This window comes from Emys orbicularis, chromosome 1 (assembly GCF_028017835.1).
Source record: "Emys orbicularis isolate rEmyOrb1 chromosome 1, rEmyOrb1.hap1, whole genome shotgun sequence".
Taxonomy (NCBI): domain Eukaryota; kingdom Metazoa; phylum Chordata; order Testudines; family Emydidae; genus Emys; species Emys orbicularis.
In genome coordinates, this window is record NC_088683.1 from 214767569 (window position 1) to 214773752 (window position 6184).

Below are 6184 nucleotides of genomic sequence, written 5' to 3' on the forward strand. Positions count from 1 at the left end.
CAGAAATAAGGGTAGCAGTACCGCAACCCCCACTACAATAACCTTGTGACCCCCCCACAACTCCTTTTTGGGTCAGGACCCCTACAATTACAACATCCTGAAATTTCAGATTTAAATAGCTGAAATAATGAAATTTACGATTTTTAAAATCCTATGACCATGAAATAGACCAAAATGGACAGTGAATTTGGTAGGGTCCTACCAAAAGAGGGACAGGAAGGATGTGCTAGGGGGAGGGCAACAGGGCTAGCTGAGCCCAATCTCATAGAGATCTCAGGCAAAAGAGACCTCGGCCCCTCTCAGGTCCTGAGGAGACAGCCTAAGCCATAAGAAATATTGTGTAACCAGTACAGTTGTATGGGCCTGCGAGGGTGTTGGTGTTGGGAACTCAAATAAACGGCCCATTGGATACACAGCTATGGAGTCTGAGATGGTGTCTATGGAGCAAAGAGGCAGGAATGGAGCCCACCCTGCTACAGGCCTAGATACTTGATCCTCACCTCTGGCTGAACCGAGTGGGGGGCAGAACCCAAGCATGGCGGTGGGTGCAAAGGCAGCTGAACACCTGTTTTGTACTTCATCAGTCTGTAATGTTCTAATTCTTGCTGCATTGGGCTTTGGCATCTGCACTGGGTTTTGGCACCCAAGCCGAAAATAAATTGATCAGAAGGTGCATCATCCCACCAGCCCACAATATTCCCAGGAGAAATTTGGGGAGTGTCCCACAGCAGGGAAAGTGCAGCGAAAGACTATAGAGCATGTAAAGTCTGTTTTCCAACATAGCTAAGGCTGAAGTCTTGTTTTCTGTATAAATGTTGGGTACTTGTTAGCTGCACCACACCTTTGCCTAAGGTACCACTGGAGCAATTATATTTTTTGCATCTTCTTGTAACTCTCAAGGCTGACTCAGCGGTCCCTGCGCATGCAATGCGCTTTCATTCCTTAGGTTCACTTAGTGAGACCAGGCTCCAAAAAAAGAATGCAGCCCTCCCCATATAGCAAGCCAGTCCAAGGTCTAGTCATCAGCAATGTACTGCATGATAAGTGTGCAGCAATAAACAGCACAATAAGAGATAAGCTAAAGCAGGAATCACATTTTTATTTGCAGGTGCTTCTGTACATCTGCTGTAAAAGATAGAATTCTGCTATGAATTTCAGTAGTTTAAATCCAAAGTAACAACTGATTTCAGCTGATCTCCATTTACACTGGTGTAAATGAAATCAGAATTTGGCCCTTATTCCAAATTTACATCAGCATAATTGACAGCAGAATTTGTATTTTCCCCAGTAACCTGTAACAATCAAACAAAGTAAAAATTAAATTTGGCATCCAGGTGGGTTTTGATAACATTCCTAGGCACTGGATCTGATTCTTTACCATCTTGTAGTCAGTCACACCTATACCACGTGAGTTTAAATCGCAACCATTTTGACCAGATAGTGTCTTACACCCAATGAGGTAAAGGTATAAATGAGCGTACAAAGAGCAAGGCAGTGGAGAATCAGGCTCAGTGATTCTCGTCTTTCTTACTTATGAGAATTTGCACCTGTGTAGGCTTTTATGCCAGAATCATGGGGATTGATTTTTTTTCCATGTAAAAAGAATGACAACTTTGATTGAGAGTTAGGAGATTGCAAGAATGGACAAAATGATTTCTATGCATAGAAGTAGTTCCACTGAAGTCAATGGAACTATGCCAATTTATACCAGCTGAGGATCTGACCCATTATCTGGATTTTCTATATATGTGGGTTTGCAATAAGTATTTATCCTATGTAACTAAAACAATCCACACACTATCAAGGGGAAAGATGAAAACCTGAAAGGCTTTGTATTACACAGTGGGGCATATTTCATGTAAAGTGGTTAACAATCACAACTAGCCAAACTGTTGTATGACATTGTAGCCATTTCTGATTTGTCCAACATTCTCAATGTGAGCAAAAGTTTTAACTCAGCATTTATCTGGAATATAGAATCAGCTTTTCTTCAGCACTGCTAGGAAGCTTTAGCCTGTAATCAATAAAGAAAATAACACTCACGCTTTTATAACATGCTAAATTTATCGTGATAAATAATATTATCTGCTCTTATCACATTCATCTAAAAACAAAATAGGTGCTAAGTCAGCAAGTAGTAAGCAAAACAGGAAAGTAGTTAATTAAAACCCAGATTGTGTAATAATAGCTTCATATTATAACACACTTTTCTGCTTGAAGGATCCCATCCTGCTCTGCTTTCTCAAGGTTTTGCATGGTAATCAGTTCTGCACTTGTTGGCCAGAAGAATGTAAACCTAATGTTCTAGGTTATTGCAGGAGGAGAGGAGACAGCAAGGAATCCAATTTACAGATTCAATATTAACCATAAAACCGAGAAACATAATGCTCACACTGGAGGAAATGGTTTGTGCCACGGCCTCAGCACAATGAGGAGATGGGGAGAGGAGTTACAGGGCACTGAAAATGTAGCATGTTTTACAAACCAGTGTCCAGAGGCAGATTTAAGCTGAGTGAGGGGTTATGTCTCCCGGGGGGAGGGAGGCACTCCTAAATACTGAGGAGGGAGACGAGGGCCAGTTGTGTGGCCCGAAGAGAGGATGAAGATCTTCTCTGCCTCATACCTCTGGGTTTAAAACCCTGTGGCTCTTTCTTCTCCTGGAATCAGCTTTGTGGCACGGGGGCACCCTCGGAGGCAGCCTGGAGTGGATGCTGCTGAGTTTCTCGCCAAGTGGTGGAATCATCACCTCTGTGCAAGGTGGTGGGGGACAGACCGTGGCAGGCTCTCTCTCCACCCTGCATGGAACGGTGCAAGGTGACATCTCTCCTGTCAGTGGGCAGCACTTCACAACTGATAGTTTAAAAAAAAAAAAAAAAGAGTTACAAGGCTGAGGAAAAGCTCTGAAAAAAACACAGACTCTGAGACTGTCCACGAGCCCCGTGACGTACCTACATCCCTGCCCATCACACAGGGCTCTCTGAAAGGCCATTCAATAGAGCTATGAGGTCTCAGGTTCAGTGCGTGGCTTTCTCCCCATCACCTCCCCCTCGTTGTGTGCATGAATGATTGTCTTGAGGGGAGGGTGCAATCCCATTGGAGGGAATAGGGGTGTGTGTGGAAGGAGTTAAGGGGAAGACTGGATGGAGGTTTCTTGTTCCAGAAGAGGAGGGATGAACTTGGAAGTTGCCCCAGACAGGGATGCAATAAAGGGGGAGACATCCTGTACCTCCAGGAGATGGCTCAAGGTAATTTCACCACGGATCCTTCTGTGAGCATGAAGCTGCTGGTAGCCCACACCCTGAAGAACTGGAGCATGAGCAGGAAACATACTAGTATTGCAACTGCTCTGTGGTGTGTTGGAAGCCCATGTCCTGGGGGGCCTTATGCAGCTGCAGACTTGGAAGCCACTGTTTGAACTGGTCATTGCTAGACTGGAGCTTGCAACACAAGCAGCTGGACACTTCCTCTGCCTAGGGGACGAGTAAGGGACACCTCCACAGCACAACCAACCTGGAAGAGAATCTTTCACTCTTTATGTCTCAGTAGCTCAGATGGGGCAGTAGGAAGCCAGGGTTTCATTCCACTTCTCTCTCTCTGCCGCAGACACAAAACATTCATCTGCTGTATGGTGTACTAAGGTCTCACAAAGGAAACGGCTTCTTTAAAAAACTCCCTACGCCTATGGCAATTCTGTGAAATACCAAACAGACTAGAAAATAATATTAACCCTACTCCACTGCAAGCATTGCACAGATTTTGCCAACATTTCCTGCCATTTCCTTTTCTCCTTGTAATATAGGCCTTAACACTGGGGGCAGTGGGTAATACATTTGGTCACGACCAGGGCGGGGGCAAGGATGTTTCGCGCCCTAGGCGAAACTTCCACCTTGCGCCCCCCCCCGAGCCCTGTGGCAATTCTCCGCCCCCCACTCCACCCTAAGGTGCCCCCCTGCGGCAGCTCCCCACCCCCCCTCTGCCCTGAGGTGCCCCCCCAGCAGCTCCCCTCCCCCAGCAGCTCCCCCCCTCCGCCCCGAGGCGCCCCCCCCTGCGGCAGCTCCCCCCGGCCTGGGGAGCCGTGCAGCAGCTCCCCACCCCAGCTCACCTCTGCTCCGCCTCCTCCCCGAGCACGCCGTCGCCGCTCCACTTCGCCCGCCTCCAGGCTTGCGGTGCCAATCCGCTGTTAGGTGCCGCAAGCCTGGGAGGGAGAGAAGCAGAGCGGGGGTGGCGTGCTCAGGGAAGGAGGCGGAGCAGAGGTGAGCTGGGGCGGGGAGTTCCCCTGCGTGCCACCTCCCCCCACTTACTTGCTGCAGGCGGCCCTCCCCGCGCCCCCCTTCCCCAGCTCCCTCCACCTAAATGCCGACGACGACCAGGGCGGCCGAAGATCTGGCCGCTGCGGTTGCCGCCGAAGGACCCGAAATGCCGCCCCCCAAATGCTAGCGCCCTAGGCGACCACCTAGGATGCCTAATGGGTTGCACCGGCCCTGGTCACGACCTACCAGGGCTGGATTTGAACCATGATCTAGTGTCAAAAGGTTCTATTATGAAGCCCCTGAACACTGCAGTTTGAATCCTGTCAGCAAGCACAGCGTCTTGGGGCACATGCACCTGCTACAGCCCTTGGGCTCCTTAAAACAGGGAGCTGTACTCGCAGGGCTCCTGACTAGGAGCAAACATGCAACCTACAAGAAGTCAGATATAAGGATTCCTGCCTCATTCCTGCAGAAAGGAGAAAACCAGGCACGGGGAAGCACAGCTAGTGTGGGTCTCTCTCCAGTAGCTGGGAAAGGGCCCCTTGGGTGTGTGAACATGAGCATTTGGGCTTTGTTTGGACTGCCCCTCCTCCCCCCGTGAATCTGCCCACCGGCTTACAAATCCCCATACTCACTCATCTTCCAGAGGGAAAAGTCTGGAGCCACAGGACCCAGCGTTTAAAAGTTGTGTCTAAAGAGGACATCTAAACCCCACATCTGGATGCTCCAATCAGCACTGAGGTCCGTAAAATGCTTGATCCAGGTGCCTCAGTGCTGATCTGAATATCCTAATGTGGGGTTGGGAAGCCCTGTTCAGACATCCATGTTTAAACACTAACTTCTGAATATGTGCCCTGCACATGGGGCAGTAGCAAAGCCACACCCTTACTGCACAGCTATCTGACTGGAAAAGAAGACACGGATGTTTGCAGGGGGGAGGTTTCACTAGGGTCTACTTGATAAAAGCAGAAGTGGCTTATTACAAGGGGAAGTAAAATGTCACAAGGACAAAACAAATTCACATTAGCTTCCTGTTTAAAACTCCTCTACGCCAGCGTCTGTAAAGATACCGAATAGCACCTGCCTGCATTCGCAGTGGGCCTGATCCTGTGAGATGCAGAGCACTGACTGGATAGTACCCTCAACTCCCTGAACTCCCATTGAAGTCAATATTATTATTAATATTATTCATGTTACTGTAGCACCTAACAGTCCCTGTCAGGGAACAAAACCCCATTGTGCTAGGCGCGGTACAAACAAAATAAAAAGACAGTCCTTGCCCCAGAGTGTTTACAATCTAAGTATAAGACAAGAGACAACAGCTGGGGGGATACAAGGACTAGGCACTGAGGATACCCTACACCCGTCCCTACAGGAGACACTCAGCACCTAGGTAGATGCGCTCAGAACCTGATTCAGTAATCCATTCCTAGTTAGCAATAGACAGTAAGCGCTTATAGCTTTTCTGAGTTAGGGCATCAGCATCTTGCAGGATCAGCCTCTTTATGGCAAATGTTACAAGCAGAATGAGGAATTTTTGAAGGATGAGTAAGGAATGCATAAAAGAGTAGATTTTAGCCTGAAACACAGGCCCATACCTGCCCCCTATGAGGGAAAGTATTGAATAAAACTGGATGGAACGGAGAATTTTCATTTCATGGGACGTTTCGGGCTCACAATGTTTCATTTTGTTCCAATGCGGAACGAGACATCAACATTCCACAATTTCCTATCTTGGCATCTGCCAGCCAGGCAGCTGGGGAAATGGGCAGCTGGGGAGATGATCAGCCTGCGCACCAGCCAGGCAGCAGGGGAGCTGGCATGCTGTGCCTGGGGAGATAAGCAGCCAGGCACCTGCCAGCCCATCCGCCCAGTGAGCAGCTTGGGAGTTGGGGATCCCATCAGCTGGCAAACCAGCTGCAAGGCCTGCCTGC

At 48.6% G+C, this 6184-nt stretch overlaps 1 long non-coding RNA gene across 1 annotated transcript; it reads right to left on the bottom strand.

Moving 5' to 3' along the window:
• Nucleotides 1–1074: 1074 nt before the first annotated feature.
• Nucleotides 1075–5091, bottom strand: LOC135895145 (uncharacterized). The gene is made up of 4 exons (XR_010562464.1): nucleotides 4886–5091; nucleotides 3511–3594; nucleotides 2624–2850; nucleotides 1075–2014 (listed from the first exon to the last, which is right to left on the bottom strand). It is a non-coding gene; the product is annotated as an uncharacterized LOC135895145 (long non-coding RNA).
• Nucleotides 5092–6184: the final 1093 nt, after the last annotated feature.